The sequence below is a fragment of the Miniopterus natalensis genome, chromosome 9 (genome assembly GCF_054644295.1).
Source record: "Miniopterus natalensis isolate mMinNat1 chromosome 9, mMinNat1.hap1, whole genome shotgun sequence".
NCBI classification, from domain to species: Eukaryota; Metazoa; Chordata; class Mammalia; order Chiroptera; family Miniopteridae; genus Miniopterus; species Miniopterus natalensis.
Window position 1 is genome coordinate 25,379,892 of NC_142089.1, and position 22,331 is coordinate 25,402,222.

At 52.1% G+C, this 22,331-nt stretch overlaps 1 long non-coding RNA gene across 4 annotated transcripts in view; it reads left to right on the plus strand.

Moving 5' to 3' along the window:
• Positions 1 to 22,331, plus strand: part of LOC107542726 (uncharacterized) — a 79,472-nt gene that overhangs the window by 47,976 nt on the left and 9,165 nt on the right. Inside the window, exons 1-2 of one of the 4 annotated variants that reach the window (XR_015715029.1) lie at positions 9,607 to 9,668; positions 16,228 to 16,304. This is a non-coding gene — a long non-coding RNA (uncharacterized LOC107542726). Of the gene's footprint in view, positions 1 to 9,606; positions 9,669 to 10,562; positions 11,102 to 13,822; positions 14,176 to 16,227; positions 16,305 to 22,331 lie in introns of those variants that run through there. The other 3 variants (XR_015715031.1, XR_015715032.1, XR_015715030.1) reach the window with 3 other exon arrangements.

Genomic DNA, 22,331 nt, shown 5'->3' on the forward strand with positions numbered 1-22,331 from the left:
CAATTCAAACACTGCTGATCAACTGGATGAGCCCTGCAGACATGACTCATGAGTTATCTTGACTTGGGGAACTGAATGGGGGAAGGGAAGGGATCCAGGGAGATACACCCCATCCTGGTGAAGAAAGAAGGGATTTTCTGCAAGTGGGTTGCAAGGGGGCATTGATGAAAGATGCAGTCCAGAGAGAGGCTGCGTCATGGAGGGTAGGAGAGTGAATTTAGCATTTGACTCTTGTGATACTTTTCTCCTTGGTCCCTGGGAAAACCCTAGTTACTACCCAGCTGTAATTTTCTCTTTCTGCCTTATAATTCCTTCTTAAGCTGCCCTACTCTTCATTAAAGCAAGTCACATATGGCAGCCCAGCCTTGGAAGATGGTCTTAGGGAGAACAGACAGATGCTGTGGTGAAGGGCAGAGGGCCTGCTGCACCCCCTTTTCTGGGGCTGATGGGGAGAAAACAAAGTTTTCTTGAGGTACCTACATCTCAAACTCCAGGTGGTGACCAGCATTATGAGATAAGATCCCCTGCAGAAATTAGAACATTTAAAATGGTGGACCAGCTCCCATCTGAACAACTCAGAACTCGGGAGGGTTAGGGGGTGTGTTTACGTTCAGTGAAACCTACCTCTGAAGAGGGAACTGGGGAGAGGTGAACATCTGTGTAATATTTTTAAATGTATTCATTTATTCAAAAACACAGAGAGAGTCCTACTACGTCCTGGGCATCTTGTATGGCATGTTTTTTATGAGTCACCTAAATCCTTTCTGAAAGAAAGTAAAGAAAGAGAGGGAAAAGCACTCAATAAATCTTGATTGAATGAATGAATTGCAAGAGCCAGATGGCATGAGCCTTAAATGAGCAGGAATTTTTCCATGAGGCTGAAGGAATAATGATTTGGGAGTGGCTTTTGAGAGCACAGAAGGCTCTGCCCCTCCTCCTTACTCTGTGGTTGGGAGGATGGCAGCTTCCCTGGAGACAGTTGCTGGGTCCTCAGTTAAGCAGGAGTTGGAAGAAGGACCTCTGAAAAGGCTGAAGCCTTCTGGAGGGCAACAGGGCGGGCTGGGGAGGGAGCAGTGGGAAGCTGGATCAGGGAGGGGAAGTGCAGAAGGTTGATGGATGATGAATCAGGCTCTCATTTAGACACTAGTTGAGGATTACCAGGATTTGAGGCCCAGTGGGATTAGCTTTTAAATGGTCCTCCAAGCTGTAGTATTAGAGGCTTAATTATGCTAATTCTAATAATCATCAAATAGTTTCTATTTTCAAGAACCTGTGGTGTCAAGCTCTGAAAAAGCTCTTTACGAATACGTTTTTATGTCATTCTTATAATGCTGCAGTAAGTAATATCCCCCTTTTACAGAAGAGGAAACTGAGGCTTAGAGAGAAGTAATTTGTCCAAGACCAAACAGCTAATAAGTGCCATGGGTATAATTCAGAGTAGGCCTGTATGTCTCCAAATGCCAGGCTGCCCCAGCAGCTAGTCTGTCCTGTCTGGGGCTTTGGTGGTATTGGTGGCATAAGGAGAGTCCTTGGAGACCTGGAGGCGTCCATGGTATACACTTGTGCAGCTCTAAGCCCCTGGCGAGAGCCCCACAACACTTTTGAATCCCATTGCCCGCATTGCCTGGAACCCACATGGACTCCACCCTCCTTACACACAAGGCTGGGGTCCCAGAGAGGTATGTAAGCATAATTATATGTGGAAGAACAGAGCTCTGTGAAGAGGTTTACCAATCATCCCAGATCTAGACTAAGGGCCAGGGAAGGCTGCCCCAAAGAAGTGATGCTTGAGCCAAAAGTGAAGAATGAGCTGAAAAGTGATGTGGGTGGGACGGGAGAGTCCTCTAGAAAGAATGTGTGAAGTCCTGGTGTTGAGGTGGGGGTGGGGGCACAAGTGTGTTTGGAGAATTGAAAGGAAGCTGGAGGGAACTCAGGAGCGGGGAGGAGGATGTTAAATGATGATGGAAGGTCGGCGAGGGAAGGGCACTTAAGGAGTTAAGGCGAGGGAAGGGCACTTAAGGAGTTAAGGACTTGGCTCTTTATCCCGGGAGCAATGGGAAGTCTTTAGAGGCTTTAAAAGGGGAGTGACATGATAAGACTGGAGAAGGGCAGAGAGGATGCTGTAAGATCAGTTAGGAAGCACTGCAGGAGTCCAGAAAAGAGGTAACAGTAGGGGTTTGAAACGTGGCAGATGAGGACGGGGGGGGGGGGGGGGGGGGGGGGGGGGGGGACGACGACGACGACGACGACGACGACACACACACACCAGCAACAGGGTAGGAGAACCCCTGGATTTCATCAGGCTCAGCCTGGACGAGAGAATTTATGTGAAAATGAGAAATGGCAGAGAGCTTTGAGGTAGATCACATGCTTATCAACATTTAAATATGATATTGGAAGATGTGGAATAAACTGTGCCTACTATAGACATTGATGAAGAAACATATGAAGAGACAGACATATAAATCAGCAAAACGGAATATTCCGATGCTCTTTGTTCGGGGAGATGGTGCTGTACTAGTCCCTCCATTGAGAGTTGGTGGAAACAAAGAATTTATCCCGTATGGAAATTAAGAGCCTTTGTATGATGTTTCTTTAAATGTAGAAGATATTAAAAAGAGAAAACGGTGTAAATTTTGATATTACGGAATGACCAAGGCCAGGCTGGTGTTGCTCAGTGGTTGAGCATAGACCTATGTATGAACCAGGAGATTGCAGTTCAATTCCCAGTCAGAGCACATGCCCCGGTTGCAGGCTTGATTCCCAGTAGGATGCGTGCAAGAGTCAACAGATCAATGACTCTCTCTCATCAATGTTTCTATCTCTCTCTCCCTCTCCCTTCCTCTCTCTCTGAAATCAATAAAAACATATTTAAAAAAAGAAATGACCAAGGATTCTTCCACCGCTGAAATGAGTTGATTTGCAGATAACGCAAATTCTTAAATGTCATTTTTCTTTTTCTCCAGCGCTTCTAATAAATGTGATCACCAAGATGCAGCCGTCTTTTTCAGAAATTTATTTGCTCCACTGATTTTTTTCAGACAATTTTTGATTTAAAAAAAAAAATTAAACATCTGCAATACTGTCAACAATAAAAAATTAATTTAAAAATTTAAATTAAATTAGATGTTTCCTTTTTTGATTTTTTTAAATGCAAAAAGGGGGGTGGGGTGATAATAGCTTGGGCCAGCGAGGCGTCAGTAGAGATGAACAGAAGGGGGTAAATGAAAGATGCTTTGGGGTCAAATTAACAGGATTTGTTGATGGTTCCTAGGATTCTGGCTTGCCTATTAGGTGACAAATTCACTGAGACAGAGAGCGCTGGAAGGGTGTCACAGAGCGGATCACAGGTTAGGTCTTGGACATGTTGAGGTTGAAGTGCTTTGAGACATTAGGGTAGAGATGTTTACTAGGTAGTGGGCCAGGCTCCAGTTGGTCAGGAGCTTAGACAGGAAGTTCTCCAGGCTGGAGACATAAAGGTGTGAATCATCACCAAATGCATGGTAATCAAAACTATAGGCATGGATGAGATTACCAGGGAGAAAGTCCACAGTGAGAGAGCCCAAAGGCCTAGGAATGGGCCTTGAGGAGCATAAGCATTTAATGGCTGAATGGAGGAGGGTGGTCCTGGAAAGGAGGCTGAGAAGGAGACCAACCAGGAGAGTGTGGCACCAAAAGGGTCAAAGAAGCCAGTGTCTTAACAATGCAGTAATGAAAAGGTCTAAAAGGAGAATACTGGAGGGGGCGGGGAGGCCCATCCAATTTTGAGACATGGAGGTCATAGCTCAAATATCATGTTTCAGGAGAGCTGTGAGAGGTGGATGCCAAATTTGACGGAATCTTGGCGTGAACAGGAATGCCATGATGGCCAAGAGTAGGGAAGGAAGTTGGAGTTAAGGTTGCAGGGAGCAGGAGGATGGGAAGAATCCAGTTGAGAGGGTGGGATCCAGTGCTCAGAGAGGGAGGGAATTCTGGATAGAGTGAGGTGCCTGAGAAGCAGAGGGGCTAGGAATCAAGGCTGGGCAGGAGCACTGGCCTGAGCTAGGAGGAGGGGTATCTTCCTTAATGCATCAGGAGAGAGGACAGATATAAGGAGATATGTGAAGGTGCTGGTGGGTAACTGGGGGAGTTCCTGTCTGGTGGCTTTAATCCTCTCGATAAAGGAGGGGGCAAGGTCACATCTGCCGGTGAGGAAATGGAGGTGTAAAGAGGTTGAGAAGGTTAGAAATAGCCATTGCAGAGAGTGGGATTCCAAGCTGACTGGAGAAATGTGTCCAGAGCCCAACTGCAGTCAATGGCTGTGATTTATGGGAACATCGATCTGACCTGTGGAGTCAGTTGGCTGCTTGAGCATGGCATAAGAAGGCAGGTAGGAGGGCTTATCCGCAGCCGGGGATTTGCCAGAAAGATATGATCAGAAGGCAGCATGGCAAAGGGGCTTGGGATAGGGACAAGCAAATTATTAAAATGCTGGATCTTGGCATCTAAGTTGGGCGAGAAGAAAAGGGAAAGGAAAAGAGCTGATACATTAGGAGAACACAGAGAGGTCAACAGGGAAGAAGTCTGAGGAGGCTGAACAGTTAGTTATCTTGAGGCTGCACAAGCAAGGTGGCAGCAGCAAAGGTGTGGTTAGGGCTGGAGACAAGGCCCAGTGTGTGGTGGTAAGAATGGGTGGCCCAAGTGGCCTGGAGGAGATGGCCGTTGTGACGAGGAGCTCAAGGAGCTGGTCTGCCTTCTCCAGCACTGAAGTAACCCAGGCAGACGGCAGGAAGTAGCAAAGGCCACTGAGAAGTCCACTAAGCTGAAAACAGGCACAGCCACTAGATTTGGCAGAACGGAGGTGAATAGTTATTATGTCAAGAGTAATTTCAGTGGAGAGTTGGTCCCGAAAGCCGGTTGCAGTGGTTGAGTGTGAGCAGGAGATGGAAGAGTGGAGGCTTCATGTATAAACAGCTCTTGGATTTGTTGTGAGAAGAGCAGGGAAATGCTCAGTCTCTCCCACTCGGGTTGGGGAAGGGTGAGCGGGGGGAGGGGGTCAAGGAAGCAGATTATTTTCTAGGATGGGAAAGAATTAAGAATAACTGTGTTCATATGGGAATGATATAGCAAAGAGGATGAGAGGGGTGAAGGGAGAGAAGCCATGTCCTGGAGGAGCCAAAGCATCCTGGGGCCCAGCCCCCACAATGGTGGGGCGCATCCTCCTGGGAAGCAGGAGGGAGACAGGAAGGTGCAGACGGGGGTGGTTCGGAAGTGGGGGAATGAGGACATCCTCCTCTGGTGGCTTCTGTTTGCTCAGAGAAGCTTGAGCTGAAGTCACCAGCAGGGTGTTCTACTGAGAAATTAACTCCGGCCTCATCCCCCTCACCCCCACGGACTCATCAGGAAGGAATGAAAGGTGGGGGCTGGGTTTTTGTGTTGTGGGCCATTTTTTCTGCCACCCAACACCTGAGAAGGTAAACAGACTGTTTTGCCTTCCTGATGTCAGAGCTCCTGACTGGCTAAGAGGGAGAACACCACTGCATCTTAGGGACTGACTCCAGTATGGGAGTGAAGGGCAGAACAGGCTCTCCCATCCCACCCTGACATGGCACCCCAGGAACATGGCTGTGTGTCACTACAAATGACAAGGACTGAGGGCTGCAACTTTACGGGTCTACAGGAGAAGCCCCCTTGAAGGAATCTGGATGAAAAGAGTGGGGGGTCCCCTTCCCAAGGACTGGGCTGGACAAATGAGATCCTGCAGGTGGGGGACAAATAGTGGAAGCCACATGGCAGCGACAACTAATGTCTGCACAAGCAGCAGTGATCCGAAAAAGACCTCAGCCTTTGGAGCACAGACTGACCACCTTTGGGGACGTGGGAGCCGCTGGAGTTCTTGGACAACTGGAGGGAGGTGAAAAAGGGCTGTGAATTATATGGAATTCCTGTAGATCTGGTTTGGGTAGGGACTCCAGCTGAATTTAATTGGATTTAGACCAACTAAGAGATGTATTTATATCATGAGTTTGAGTAGAGTGTCCAGTGGGCCCAGGACCTGGACAAAGGGTGAATAGTGAGGGGGAGCTGACATCTGGCTCTCCCCTTAGCCTGTACCCTGGGGCCAGAGCACGGCAGACACAGAACTAACACGTGGTACCATTTGGCCTTCACAGATGAGTACAAGGACGTCCCTCCCCACAGGGCCCAGGAGCAGGCAGCAGGTCAGACCCACACGGACCCTGTGCTCAGTGTGGCAGCCTGGACAGAGCCGGGGCTCTTCTCCTTCTGCGGGCTGTCATGCACACACAGGTGCAGCCACCTGAGGTTCTTGTCTGTATGGCCCCGGGGCCTGAGCTTCTGGTTTTTTACCTTGGCCTTGTGTCTAGTCCCAGGTGCCGGGCATACTGAGACCTGTGCAGCCTGCTCACACACAGGCATTCTTACACCCTGCCTCAGCAAACACTTGACCAAAAGTGGTACCAGAAGATGGGTGAACAGGGGCTAGAGACCAATAGGTGGAGGTTCTGAGACCCCTGTGTCCCCATGGGGGTTGAAGCAAGAGCCCGGTCAGCACAGCAGTGAGTGTAAGTCCCTGGCCCACTGACCTAAGTATTGTGTTCATAGACCGGCAGTGCTGGGCAGAGGGAACTGGGCTGCCAGAGCTGCAGACCTACTGAGATCCCAGGCTAGCAGGCATGCAAATCAGGAAACACCACAGCCCCTCTTCAGCTTATGCCAGGTCTACAGAAGCCCCAGGTGGGCAAGCTCCTAGGCTTGGACAGGGAGCTTTTTCCCCACCTAGTCACTTATGTCTGATGGGTCCCTGAGCACAGAAGGGGAAAATCTGCCTGTTCATTCTTTAACAAATATGTATCGAGCACCTATTGTGGGTCAGGTCCCCATGCTGGCCCCTGGAATATGGCAGTGGACAAAGCAGGCTCGTCCCTCCTACCCTCAAAGAACCCACAGTCTGTGGGGTGGGGGGACAGACACAGGTACAAGTGATGGTGACACCTAATGCTTAGAACCCCAGCCAGGGGTTAAGGATGGCTTCCTGGAGGAAGTGATGGTTCTAAATCATTGGTTCCAAGGTACTGAAATCCACTCAAGATAGAGCAGGTCTTAAGAGGTGCTTTTCTATGACTATGTGCAAGAGATTTTATGATCAACTTGGTTTTCTGTGGTCCCACACTCAAAAGTCAGAAACTCTCTCTCTCCCCCTACCACTCCTCTCCCGTCTTCTTTCTCTTTCCCTCTCTCCCTTTCCTTTCTCCCTCTGATGTGTTCACCTCACAGAGCCACATGGTCTCTAGTCTTTGATTTTCAAGGTTTGCTGAACTGGTGACTGATTGGATGGGGACCCTGGAGAGAAGGTATTTCTGGCCCAGCAACTGAGTGCATGAGGATGCCACTGCCTGAGATGGGGACTATTGAAGACTGGCAGATCTAGGTGGGAGAGAGAATGAATTCGGTTTTCCTGAGGACATGCAGGGATGGTATAAAGAAGGCTCTTGGTTATATGGGTCCTGAGCTCAGGAGAGAGGCTCAGACTGGAGACAGATTTGGAAGGCATCAGTATATGGTTGGTGGTGGTTGAGATGGTCCAGGGAGAAGGGGCAGCCTAGGATAGACCCAGGGAGGAGCAGGAGATGGTACAGGAGTTTGAAAAAGGGTGGCCAGTGAGGAGAGTCCAGGTCATCAAGCCAAGGAGGAGAACTGTTTTCACAAGTCAGCAATGAGTAGGCATAATTGGTTGAAAGTATACTTTTTTTAATTGGGGGGGAGATCCCCCCAAAACTGAAACCCACCCTAAATTCTGAAACACTGGCAAAAATGTATAAAGCTGCATAAAATTTTTAATACCTCCCCCACATACACCAAAACTACCAATGGGTAAAAAAACGCTGACTGGGAATATTCATTTTTGATCCATTTGTCATCAGGATCTAATTGTTTGCCCAGAATCACTGGAGCCAGTCCCATCCCCTTCTTACACACCAGGGGGCGCACATGCACTGTTTCTGAATCCAAGTCCTGGGCAAAAGCAGGCAAGGAATTAGGTGATTACCAGAACTTGACCCCTCAGCCTGGATCCTTAGACCCCACCTCCACCCCTGCCCTGCACATTACCCTGTGATCCCTGAATCCAGCTGCTTCAACAATCCCAAAACTTTGCTTATTTCTCATCTGACCCCCAAACTCACAGAGGTATCAGAGAGGCCCCATAGAAATCAGTTATCCCACAGGGGTCTTCACCTGACCTATGGCAGTAGGGGTAGATTCCCCATTTTTCATGAGGGGATGGGTAAGAGAGGACAGCTGTGGCTTTGGCTGACTTTTAGGAGGTGGTGACATGGATTGGGAAGACAGGTCTGAAGCTGGGGGTTTGGTGCCAAGGTGTGACTCTAGCTTTGGAGCTCACCCAAGTCATTATGAGTTAGGGCTTGGAATAAATCTTCACATATGTTATTATTGGTTTAGCCCAGAATGTTATAAGGTCAGCATGTGAGTTTGCTATGAGGAGTAAGAAACTGAATACCAAGCTTAGTATCAGGTTTGGGGGACACTATCAAGTCTTGAACTCAAGGGCCAATTCAAGACTTGATTCAGGTTCACAGTTGAAATTGATATAAATATTGGGGTATTGGCCAACCTGAGTTGGGGTTGACATCAGATCTGAGAAGTAGAGGGTGAGTATGGGGATGAAATGGATTTGCATGGAATTTCTGCAAAGCCAGTCTCATTAATCTTGGGTTCCAAGATTATTATTATTAGAGTTGGGTCAAGTTAGGGTCCTAAATGGTCCCAAGGATGGGTGGGGTTTGAGGTCAGTATTTGTGCTAGGTCCTTCTCCGGAGACCCAGTGTTGATTTAGGAATTGGGCATCCCAATTCAGGAAGTGTGTTGGCATTGATTTGGGATTGGGATTGGAGTTTCGGTTTGGGGTTCAGAAGAGAGTACTGGGGTTCATAACAAGGTAGCTATTGGACTTCAGAGTTCATACAGGAATGGGGGCTCAGTATTGGCCCTGAGGTCCATTTAAGGACCAGGGTCGGCGCTGCTGTCACCGTCAAGCTTAAAGCTTAGATAGTCGGAGGTGGTAAGGAGATTTAGGGTTAGAATTGGTATATGGGCTCAATTTGGGGCTTCGGATTTAAATCACTACTTGAGCCAATTTCGGGGCAGATTCATGTGTTTGAACTCAATATTGACGGGTCAGGGCTCAATATTAGGCTTGGACCTGTACAGGGAGGAAATGGGGGAACATGGGATTCGTATTAGGACTGGGAACCACTAACAGGACCTGGACTTCGTGTGGGAGTTTGGGTCTGTACACGCTCCTTCTTGGGGTTCCAGTCGCGTTACACTCGGGGCTGGCCGCGGCCTCCCTGGGCCTGCGTGGCTCCGGGCTCTCGGAACGAGAGTGCACGAGGGGAGGGGCGGCGCCGGGGACGAGCACGGCGGGGCAGGGGCGCGGGCGCGGGCGCGGGCGCGGCGGGGGCGCGCGGCTGTGGCTGGCGCGGGAGCGGCGGGCGCGGCGGCGGCGGCCGAGGCGGCGGCTCCAGCTCCGGCTCCAGCTCGGGTGGCGGCGGCGGGAGTGGGACCCAGGGGCGGCGGCAGAAGAGGAGAGGGAGCAGCGGCCCCAGCGGCTTGGGGGGACATGCGGACCGACGGCCCCTGGAGAGGCGGTGAGTGACCCCCCCGGGTCCCCCTACAGTCCCCTCCGCATCCGTTCCTTCCCCACACCCCCCGCCCTCTTCCCGCGTCCACCCTGCGGAGCTGGGGGCGGTCCCGGGGGGCTGGGGCGCCGCCGAGGCCGGGCCGCACCCCCACCTGCCGCGCCCGCAGCCTCGGCTCAGCGCCCCCCCCCAAACCCGGCGCCTCCTCCCGCGCTCAGCCCCACGGCAGACGCGCCCCCACCGCCGCGGGCCGACCGGCTCCTGCCGCTTTCCCCCTCCTCGCCCGGCCTCCGCCGCACCTGAGCCGCAGCCCGCCCCCCCAGCGCAAAGTTTCCCTCTGCATTTGCGCTCCCCCTCCCGGGCCCCGCCCCGTCGCCCCCTCCGCCGGCGCGGGCGCGCTCCGGGGGCGGCCTTCCCGTCCCCCCGCCTCGCCGGCCGGGTGGGTCCAGGCCGCGCCCCCGCCGCGCGGCGCCCCCTCCCAGCCGGCCGGGGATCCGCAGCCGACGCGGCCCCGGCGCACGTGCGGTCCCGGGGTGCGCCGGGCGCGAGTTGGGAACCCTCACCCCTCGGTGGGCAGCGCGGGCTGGGGAGGGGCCGGCGGGCTGCGCCCACCGCGGCCCGGCGCGGCGCCCCGAAGGCCCTGGAGCAGCCTGTCCCGGAGGACGTGTCCACTCGCACCCGCTCCGGAAAGTTCACTCAGTCGCCGCCGCGTCCCGTCCCGTCGCGGTGTGCCCGGGCCCTCTTCGCGGCGCCGCGTTTGTCTCGGCTTCTTTCTCTTTCCTCCTGCGTCTCGGCCTGTCTCTGCCCTTCAGCGTCTCTGTCTCTGTCTCCCTGTGTCACTGCCTCCCGAACTCCCCCTCCCCCCCGCGGCCGTTCAGGGTCCCTGCTTCCCTCCCCAGGCCTCTGCTGTCCTTCGGTCTCTCTGTTCTCCTCCCGGGGCTCTGTTCCCCCCCAGGACTTGCTGTGGTCCCCACCCCGCCTCTGAGTCTCCCTTCCTGGGTCTCTCTGTCGTGTCTCTCACTGGTCTCTTGGTGTCTCTGTCTCGCAGTCTCCCACTGACCCAGTCTCCGCATTCCTCTGCTAGGCCCCCTCCCCATTTCTGTGGAATGCTGCCCCTCTGGTTCTTCCACGCCAGGGTGGGGGAGGGGCTGGCCTTTCTCCCCGTTTCTACATTCCCCACCCACCCGCCCCGGTGCAGGGCCCCTGGGTGGAACAGGTTGGGGAGTGGGAGCCCTGTCCCTGGGCGAGCTGTGGAATGGAAGGGAGGTTGCCAGTGTGAGGGGATCCTCTGGATTCCCCTGGGGGCAGCAAGGCAAGAGCCTTGGAGGCTGGACTGCTGAGTGTCGGTGATAAAGGCTCCACTTTGGCCCTGAACAGACAAGGGCAGGGATCCAGAGTGACCTGGTGCGGGATCTGGCCGAGAATCCAGGAAGTGCATCGTGGTGAGAGGCCTGGAAAAGGAGCCGGGGTGGTGCTTCCAGTGGGGTCTTTGATAGTGAGGAATCCCCTGAGAAGGGAAAGGATCTGCTGAGGGATTCTTTGGGAGGCAGCAGGGATCTGATGTGATCAAGAGGAGGGTTCTGATAGGAAATCTCAGGAAATTCTATGTTTGGCCCCTTACTAACTCTTGCTTCAGAGAGCAAGAAAAACCTGGTTCTTCACTGATTATATGAATGAGCCTAGGACTTCAAGGAGCAGGTGTAACTCCCCAAGCACAGCCCCCCCACATCCACAGCCCCAGGCACAGCCACACACTCACACCCCCCTCAGCTCATCCCCCACATACATCCACTTGCCTAACTGCCCTCACACTTGCACACTTGGGCCTGCATGGCAGCCGGAGATCAGAAGTCTGCTGTGCTTGTGTGCCATCCACCACTGCATGCTTGTACTCTCAGCACCACTGTACACATCCAGGGAGGGGTGTGTACACACTCCCAGTCTTGTGCATTTTCATGCACACTTCCTTTTTTTTGCTCAACATTCCCCTTATCATTTGAAATGTCTCTGTAGTTGTGTTTTCTTTTCCACTGTTCTTCCTCTTTTCTCTTCTTTCCTTTAACAAGGAAGTTGTTTTAATATTCCTTCCTCCCTGTCTTTATCCCCCCTGCAGCTCCTGACCTCCTCTCTGTTCAGCTTTGTGTGCACCCTGTGAGGGTGGATGTGGTATCGGGTCTTCTGAGAGAGGAGACTGGATCTGAGTGCTGATGAAGCAGTTTGGGCGGGGGCTACAGTAAGAGGAGACTGGGTAAAACTTTTCTTGAAAATCGTATTGGTATGCAACAAACTGCTGGCCCTGGCGATCTGTGCTCCCCCCACTCTCTCCTCTCACCCAAACTGTGCAGGTCCGTTGCTGAGGGTCATCAGGGGGAGGTAGGACCCAGACCTCCTCCACAGAGGCTATGACACATAATATGGCTCTTCCACTTTCCAGCTTGAGACCTGGAGGAGCTCCCTTTCTCCCTGAGGGTCAGCTTTACCCACCGTAAAATGGGGTAGCTAATCCAACCCTGGTCAGGTACCAAGGCTGTTATGAGAATGCAAGGGAACTGTGTGGTAGTGCATCAGCAGCAGTGGCATTTGCTTCCTGTGGGACTGACACTGCTGTGGGCTTGGACCAAGCTTGAAGCCAGGGCCTTGCCCTTGAGAAGCTCATGGTCCCTGGGGGAACAGATTGCATCATGGGAATGCAGAGCAATTCAGTAACCTCTTATTGATTGCTGACTGTGTGCCAAACTCTGGGCTAGGCACTTTCAGCCAGGCTGCCTTGCTTCCTGTGGGACTAACAGCTGTGTAGCAGAGGCAGCCCACCACCCCTTAGTAGCTACTGAGGTTGAACTCAGCATTAGCTCACCTAAAGCAGCTGTAATCCTGAGCTGAGGTTAGAAGGTTGAGGTTGTTCAGTATGATAAGGCAATGGAGAGTCCAGAGGTCAAAGTGAGAGAAGTCCCAGAGGAGACCAAGAAGGGGCTGTCTGAATCGGGTTTTGAGAGATGAATAGGAGTTTTCCAATTGCAGAAAGGGTATTCCAGGCAGGAAAAAAAACAGTACGAATGAAGACTCAGAGATCTTGTTACTTGTGGGGCATCAGAGATACAGTAGATCACAGAAGGCCTTGAATGCCCTCTTAAGTAGCTGTGACTTTACCCTGAGAACACAGAAGGGAGACCCAAAGGGTTAAAGCTTGGGGTGGGGGTGTGGAGTGTGTTATGGTCAGATGTGTTTCTGGAAGAGGATTCTGTGGCTATGGCAAATGGATGGAGGTAGGATGCTCAGTGAGGAGGAGGGTTCAGGTAAGTCAGGTGAGAGATGATGGTGGCTTGGATAGGGCAGTAGCATGGAGCCATTTAGAAGGCACATTTATTAAGACAGGATGATTTGTTGGATGTTGGGTGAGGAAGAGGAAGGGGTCCAAGTTCCTGGAAGTAGGGCCTTCACAGAGCTAGGGACTTGGGAGGAGAGGTAGATTTGGGGGCCGGATAATGAACTCATGGTTAGACACACTGCCTTTGAAATATGTAGCACTTGAGGTTGGGATGGGGTGAGGGGACATCTAGAAGGGGGTTGAGTGTGTGAGCATCTGGAGTTTGAGAGAGAAGTCTGGGCCAGAGAAAAAGTGGAGAGTTATATGAATGTAGAGGTGTGCTCATCAAGAGAAGACAGACTCAGTGGTTAAGAGCACAGACTCTAGTTGCTAACTCCTGGGGTTTAACTCCACTTAATAGCAGTGTGACTTTGAGCAAGTAACATCTCTGAATCTGTCTTCTCACTTGTCAAATGTGGGTAATAAAATTCTTTGTCTTACAGGATTGTTGTGAGGATTAAAATTAATATGCTGCAAGTGCTTAGGACAGGGCCTGGCATCTAGTAAGCACTATGCCAGTGTTAGCAATTGTTACTGTGGTCATGATCAACATGGGTGGTGCATACCCACCCCCATCAGAATGAGGGGGGCTTCACAAACTACCTTGTTAAGGTTAGGGCACGTGCTCACCTAAAGTAGCTGCAATTCTGAGCTTAAGCTAGCAAGTTGGGGGAGCTCAGCAAAGGGAGTGCCCAGATCTCATCCCTCATGTTTATGGGGTTGCTCAGGTATTTTTGACCATCAGATCAGCTGATATGAGAAGACTAGAGGAAGAGGCCCTGAGAAGGAGGACCCCTTGTTTGGGGTGATTAGAGGGGACTCTGAGAAGGGGCAGCCTCAGCATGTTCAGTTGACCATTTCCCCCCACTCCACCTGGACCCTGGGCATCTAGTGAGGTTCTTTATTCCTGCATCTGCCTCTGAGGTTCAGATGCACCAGGACTTTGTGTGTCCCCAACCTCCAAATCTGAGAACAATGGTTTTTGCTTCTCAGCAGTGTTTTAACTGCTGCGTCTGGGGACTGTTCCCGGTGCAGCCATAGGGGCTGCCTGAGGGCTGCTCCAGAGGGGCATATGTGCTTCTCTAGATTTCAGCTTGTTCCTGGCCCCACTGCCAGGCCATGATGGAGAGCCCTGCTGGGGGCCAGCCGCAGGTTGGTGTCAAGGCCTTCTTACCTGATATTGGTCCTGGCTGCCAACCTCAGCCCTTCTGAGGCCTTTCTGGGTGCCAATCAGAGATTTCTAACTTGTATCCAGTACTAGTCAGGCTCTTTCTGAGTAGGTTTGTAGTTGATCTTCTGGGTGTATCCAGCAGTTGTGATTTTTCTGGGCTCGTCCCAGGTTGAGTATAGAGTGGTTCTGGTGATGCTGAGGGGTGATTCTGATTGTCTAGGTGGTTTGGAAGCCAGTTTGATCCAGACTGGTGTGGTTCCAGGTGCTGTCCTAGAGTCCTGCTCTGATGCTGATCTGTGTGCTCTAGGGTCTTTCCAAATGCCTGTTTTATCTGTTCTCTAACCACCTCCAGGACATGTAGGGCGCATACCTCTTTCCAGGTGTGGCTCCTGCTCAGTTTAGGTTCAGTCTCCAGACACCAGGCCCAGTGCTCCTGGTGTGCCTGCTGGCTTGTGGGGACCCTCCCTGTTCTCGCCTGGGACTCTGCTCCTCTGCCCCAGGGGGTAGAGCCAACAACCTCACATCTGGCACTAGGAGGCCCCGCGGGTGTCCCCAGACAAATGGGCCTTTGAGTTTCGGACACAGGAAGCTGGTTTGTCTGGCCAGACCTGCCTGGCAGCCTGTGTGCTAGGAGCAGTGGCCATTGGGAACTTTGTGGAGAAACTCAGTGGTCTGGGGGAGGGGAGCCATCCTGAGTGATTCCTACGGCTATTGGTTCTGGGGGGCCAGAGGTGATGGAGGCAGGAGAGGGTGAGAGCCACAGGGTCAGTGCAGATGGTACTAGGCTAGTGAGCCTTCAGTCAGTTAGGACATCCCCCGTGTTGGCAAAGGTGGTCAGTCTCAAGTGAAGACAATTCCCAGGTGCAGGGGGCTGGCCTGGGCCGGTGAGGACTCTCCCTGAGCCCCAATCTGTGCGTCAGCTTTGGGAGGAGCTAAGATGGCATTGCTGTGTGGGGTGGGTATCGAAGTGCACGTGGTGATGGGAGGCTGAGGAGAAGCCCGCTTGTATAGTGGGCACCAGTGGTGCCGAGTGGCTGAGCTGTGGTGAGGTGATGATGAGATGGAGTGAGCATGTTTGGCTCCTGACCCCACCCAGGATGGTGCCCACACTGGTAGAAGGGGCCAGGCTCTGTTGCTGTATGTGTGCCAGTGGAGGAGGTATCCAGGGCACACCTTCATTTTAAAAATTATAGAGAAGCAGAAAGTAAAAAATAAATATTGCTTCTAAAGCTTCTTTGAAGGTTGCATGTATGCTGGTGTGGTTCTTCGAAGCTGGCCTGTTTTCTGTGGACTCATTCATGCATTCATCCACTCATTTAGCAAACCTTGATGGAGCACCTACTATGTGCCATCTCTCTGCTGGGTACTGGAGAGACAGAGCTGGGCCAGGCACACACCCAGCTTATGGGTGTGACTCAGCGACCATTCAGCAAATGTGTAAATAAATCATCACATTTGTGGTCACTGCTCCACAAGGCCCAGCATGTAGTCTAGGACATCATGTGAGAAAGTACCATTGGCTCTGAGATATGAGGGGTAATTGGCTAGAAAAAAGCGGCTAGTGAGTTCCAGGCAGTGGCATAGGTTGGAAAACTGTAAGAAATGTGGCACATTTGAGGATCAGAAGGAGAAGTTCTTGCAATTGGCTGGCAGGAGGGAAGGAAGCATGGGCAGGTGGGGCTGCAGAGGTGGGCCGCGCCAACTGCTCCGCTGGCTGGATGGTTATGCTGAGGAATTTAGACACAGTTTTACTGCTGACGCCAGGGACTTGGTCTGTGTTGTTCACAGCTATATTCTGGGTGACTGGAAGAAAGCCGGCACATAGTAGGTGCTCAGGAGTATTGAATGAGAGAGTGAGTGAGTGAAGTGATGGGCATTTTCACTAGAAGGGGATCGTCCTTTATGAACAGTTCCATAACCTATTCCTCCACCCCACCCCACCCCCAAACAGCAAATTTTGAATGTCTTTCTGTGTCAGTACTTATTCTGCCATAAGGAAATCTTGATGTTCTCATCCTTTCCTCTCTGTTCAGGAAGGAGCAGAGACTCCGGTGCCCTGCCCTCAGTGCTGGTTGTCCAAGAGTGACTGGTGTGAGCAAGCAAAGACCTGGTGAGTGCGATCAAAGTGTGCAGGGGCAGGGGCGCAGAGGGGTCCTGTGGGCCAGGCTGAGCAGCTTGGATTTTGACATAGGCTGGTGGAGAGCCATAGAAGGGTTGTCACTAGGGGCATGATATGATCCAGCGTGCATGTGGCCGAGAGATGACGGAGGCCTGGACCAGGGAGGGGGTGATAGAGGTGGAGAGAAGGGATTCACATGCTCTAAGTGAGGTGGAGTAGACAGGACGTGGTGAAGGATTGAATGTGGGCATGAGGAAGGGGAGGTGTCAGGGATGCTGCCCGGGTTTCTGACCGGAATGGATGATGGAGGTGGGTGAGGACTGATATACAGCTTGTCAGCTGCTGTAGGTGTGAAATAGGCTTCTGGGTGACATTCTAGGATCTGTCTGCTTTTCCATTCACCGTGTTTCTATAGAAAAGACTGTTCTCATCAACTGTCAGTTGTGGTAGTAGGAGTAGGGTACCCATAGGATCCGGGGCACATTCCTCCTAGTCTCCTTGAGGTCCACTTCTCTTTTTTTTCCACTAGAAGCACAAGTGGGTGGGTTGGAATGGCAGGGAATAAAGTTGGAGAATCAGGTTGGAGTCAGAGCATGATGGGCCTTGGATTTCAGGCTAAGGACTCTGGACTTTTTCCTAAGGGTGACATGGAGACAGTGAAGGCTCTTAATCAGAGAAGCAACATCTATGCATTCATCTATCCATTTCCCCATCCTTTTATCTACTTATGAAACACTGTGTGTCTACTGTGGAATAAAGCAGCAAGCAAGGTGTGCTTGGGGGACACGATCATATTTGCATATTTGTGATCTAAAAGGGGGTATTGGTTTGTGAGCACTTAAGAAGTGGGTGGTTGCCCTGCCCAGGTGGCTCGGTCAGAGTGTCGTCCCGTACACCGAAAGGTTGCAGATTTGATTCCCAGCCAGAGCACATACCCAGGTTGCCGGTTCAATCCCCAGTTGGGGTATGGAGCGGGGGGAGGTGGGGGGGAACCGATCGATGTTTCGAATTTCCTCTCTCTCTAAATCAATAGACATAGCCTCCAGTGAGAATTTAAAAAGATAAATAAAATAAGAGGTGGGTGGTCACGAGATCTCACTGACATGGTGGCAGTAGGGATGGGTACAGAGCAGATTCATACTTACTGACCAGCTGGGTGTGTGGGATGAGGCAAAAGGAGACTTTGAGGACGACTGGCTGCCCTGGGTGACCAGGTCATGGTGGTGCTGTTGCTGAGATGGGACCTGGAGGAGGAGTGGGATTGGGGCAGATCTTGTCAGGCCATCCTCTGTGAGCTCCTTGAAGGCAGAGCCCAAGACTGCCTTGTTCATCACCCTGCCTCCTGGCTCAGGGCCCAGCAGGGCTCACTGAACAGGAGCTGAATGAAGAGGGCATGGAAGAGAAGTCTGGCCTGGGCAGGGGAGGAAAATGAGTGGGTACTGGGTATCTGCTGGGGGCCAGGTCCTCTGTGGTGAGATGGACATTGAGGTTATTTTGAAGCTGCAGCAGGAAAGGACTTCTCACAGGTTAGGAAGGTCAGATGGGGAGGGTGTGTGTGGAAATACCTTATATACTTTTACCTGCCAGTTCAGCTCTTACCTACCTGAGAGCCCAGTCTTACCAGAAAAGGCACCTGAAAGTGGAACCCCCTGTGTTCTGGGGAGGCTACTCGCTGCTGGCATGTGTGAAGGGATGGGGTGTGCTATAAAGCTTGACTTCTGGAGGCAAGGCTGACTTGTGGTAAAGAGGAAGATGATCTGAGGTCCTGAGGCCCAGAGACAGCTAATTCAAGAGTTAAGTCAGACTGAGGCCTCCTTGGGTGCGGGCCCCAGTGCACTCATAGGGGACTGGGTTTTGAGGCAGGGGTCAGGGCAGGTGCTAGGCTACGTCAGCAAAAGATCTTGCTGTCTACATCAGGGTTTCTCAACCTCAGTACTGTTGACATTGACCAGATAATCTTTTGTTGGGGGCGCTGGTGTCTTATTATAGGATGTCTGGCAGCATCCCTTGTTTCTTCCCACTAGATGCCAGTAACACCTGCTCCCCAGCCCCCTTCTCAGTGTTGACAAATATCTCCAGACATTATGTAATGTCCCACAAAGGACGGAATCACCCTGGATTGATAACCACTGGGCTCATATACCTCTTGTTGCCTTTACTAACCTGTACAAACCTGGAAAACGGGAGGGCCAGTCAGGGAAGCTTGTCAGTGATGGGCCACTTGAGCTGAGTTCTGAAGTGTGAGTAGGTGGCTGGGGGCAGAAGGGCACTTTGCAACAGAGAGGGCAGCGAGTGCAGAGGCCCGAGGCACCTGCATTGGTGAGCATTACCCCAGGGCACGCTCTGCTGCCTCGGGGAAGGAGACCAAGGGCTGCTGGCTTAGGGATTATAGCTGTAGGAAGGTGCCTCTGCTGGACCCTTGGCCTGCCTCTGGAGCTAAGCCTCTGCTGGACCTTGTGCTCTCATTCCCCCCAGAGACCCTGGGACACTTTCTAATCCCCTCTCTACTCTCAGGGGAGACTGAGAAGCTGAGAGCTGCAGATGGGTAGGGGTCCCAGCTGTGGGAGGGCAGGCAGGCTGTTCCTGGCTGTGCTCACTGAGTCTGGCCAACTGGCTGGAAGAGGAAGTCAGTCAGGGTCAGGGTCCCGGCTGATCCTGTGATTTATTCCGGTCATAATTCGGCGGTTGGTTTGGTGAGAGTTGGAAACATGTTGGTTTTCCGTTCCCAAGTGTAACAAGCCTGTTTCCGCCTCCGTGGCCGCTGCTGCAGTGCCACGCGGTGAACTGTCCAGGACGTGACAAAAGGGCTTGGTTAGCTGCCCGCTGATTAGAAGATGAACAGCTTCCAGCTCTCCCTGCCTTCAGGCTCCTCTTGGTCAAACACCAGCTTCTCCCCTTGGCCAGAGCTCCTTTGGGCCCTGGATACCTCTCCTGCTGATGTCCATTTTGGGTCCCCAGCCTCCTGGAGACCAGGGTCCTGGCCTGGGAAGGAGGCAGGGGGGAACAGGTGGTATTTGGAGATTAATTAATATTTGTGAATAATAACACGTGCCCAAGGGAAACAAATCAATCTGTGTTTGCATATTCATGAGGAGGTCGGAATGATCCCAGCTGTGCTCCAGCCGGGGAACCGCCCCCCCATCTCTGGCGGCACAGGGTCTCTGGGGGTGGGGCTCCCAGGCTGACAGGGGTGGTTACCCTGGGCTGTGAGGAGGTGCCATGACCTCTTTGTAACATGCATTTCCATGACGATTGTATTTGAATCCTGTGGCTTGGTGTGGTGCCTCCTCCTTTTTCCCTCAGAGCAGTGACTCCCAGTGTCTTTGATTTCACAAACCAGTTTTCAAAATACTTGGGGGCCAGGCATGGGGCTGGCAATTTTTTATTTTACCAAGTAAGTACATTATTAAAAAATAACTGCTATCTACTATCACCATCATTTCATACAAGAAAGGACATTTTAACACCAAGGACAAAATGTGGGAATAAAGGACAGTTCTTCCCAAGAAAGGGCAGTTGGCAGCTTTACACTGACATAGCAAAGAAAAAGGGTATATTAAAACCATTCTGAATGTAGAAAAATTACATTTACTTATATTCTACAGCATTGTACAATATGGAGTTGTTTTCCTACCCAAATATGTCGGTTTGGTAGAACGGCCCACAGTGCAGTTCAGAGATGCGCCTGAGTGTGCAGGTGTTCAGGCCTTTCAGGTGTTTCACCTGAGGCGTTAAAAGCCCAGACTCACTCAGCAGTGCTGGCGAAAGTGGACACTCTGCTCCCAACACTGTCATGCGGATTCAGTAGATTCTCTCTACAACCCCAGCAAGGCTAGCATCATCCCACCTCCCTGTTCCTTGCCCACCTTTTCCCCAAAGGTGACCCTGAGCACTCTGGAGTGGGGGCAGCCCGAGGATCCGGGACTCTTCATGAGGGGGCCCTAGAGCTAGGAGTGGCCTGTACCACCTGACATGGGACAGGCTCTGTGCCCAGAGTCTGGGGCAGGAGGGCAGCTTGCTCATGCTAGGAGCTGGTGAGGGAGAAGCCCTGGCCCGGACAGCTACGTGGTCGTCTTAGTTCACCAAGAATGTGTTCATGCTTGTGTGTTCCTGTGCCCCCCCCCCCCGGGGGGCAGTCATATCCCTGTGTCCATGGGCCACTGGGAGAGCTCTCTGGGGGAGGAAATGTCTTTTCAGTTTCTTCAACTTTGTGTGTTCTGCTTTCTGGATCTGAACAGTGTCATGAACACCCCAGGCCCAGATACACAGAGAGTACCTGGAGTTCAGAAGTAAGGGCCACTTGTCTTTGTCACATATGGGTGGGGTTACCAGAAGCCCAGGTTCTCTGACACCTGTGCTCAGAATCTCACCCAAGATTGTCCCACATGATGTCTGCTCTGGAGTTATCCCCCCACGATGGCTGTATTGTGGACATACAACCTTTCAGAATTGGTACTAGAGACTGACACCTCCATGATGTCTGTAACAGGGGTGACACCTCTATGATACAGAAGTGGAGAGTTAGACACATGTAATGTCCATCAGGCAGCTACACTCCCATGATGTCTGGACCCTCTACACTATGTTGATGTCTGGACTAGACAGCTATACCTCTGTGATGTCTGCATCTGGGTGTTACATTGCTGTGTGTACCAAGGCAGCCTCTGTGGTGATTGTATTGGGGGGTTACATTTCAGGGTGACTGTGCTGTGTAATTGTACCTCCATAATATCTGGTCTGTGTAGTTTCATCCCCTTTATGTCTGTACCAAGGAGCTATGCCCCCAAGGTGTGTGTTCCTGAGGGTTAAGTCCCTGTGGTATCTACACTGAGGGGCTTACACCAGCTGCCTATACCTGAGGTTAAACCTCTGTGAATATTGTATTGTTGCCCCCAGGATGTTTGTACTAGGCCCCTCTCCCCTGTCCTTTGGTGCAACACTCAACTGAGCTGTGAGCTGTGATATCTGTACCAGGGGCCATAGGATGGTTGTGTCAGGGAACCATCTCCCCATGACAGCCTGACTGGGCATTTCGCCACCTGATGTCTGCTGGGGCATTGAATTCTGTTGTTGGCTGCACCACTGACCCCAGTGCCATGATGAACAAGCCCAGACAGGGCTCTGTGATATGTGACCCCCATCCCAGATTGGCCATGCAGGAAGGGCAAGATTGTGGGGGCTCCCTCTCTCCTGGTCTCAGCCACCTGAGTTCTGTGATCGCTGAGCAGAACCCCGTGTGTGATATAGGTGGGGCTAGGTGCCCACCATACCTCTTTCAACTTCCTTCTGCTGCTCAGCCCCTGTCTCAGACTTTTGGCAAGATCTGGGACAAAGGACATCTCCCACCCATTTCCCTTTGTGCTCAGCCCCTGTTTCTCTTCACAGTCCTGCCTGCTTTGTCCCAGTACCTTTGCTCACTTTCTGTTCTCTGATCTCATGACCTTTGTCTCAGTTGAGACTAGGGTTCAAGTTCTAGGAAGGAGCAGAGCCATCTTTGAGCCCTGTCCTTTCGTGTTCACCAGTCCTGTCACCTCCTTGCAAGTTTTCTTATCATTGTGGGTCAGCTGGCACCTAGCTCTGATTACGACTTTCACCAGAGTCCATGGGTACCACTGCAGGGCCCTGAGGTATGTTCACTATCACTCCCCCCTCTGTTCCATGGCATATTTAGAGTATCAATGAGGGACTTATGTGCCAGCTCTTGCACAGAGGAATGCATGAGCAAAGCTGGCGGGCACTGGTGTGCCCTCTGTGTGGGGGACATGGAAGAGGCTTCGGGACTTCCCCATTGGGGCTGGGCCGTGAAAGCAGTGCATCTGTACTGCATGGTGTGACCATGCTGAAGGCTTCACTCAGGTGCCTGGCAGAGTGAGGAGGGAACATCAGGAGAGGAGCCTTGTGAGCAAAGGTGGAGGCATTCAGTCCCAAATGTGGCCTTCCCCATGCACAAGCTCCTGTCTCAGTGTGGGTGGCACTTTTGAGTGTGTGGCTCTGTGAAGTTTCCCCGTGCCCCTGCTG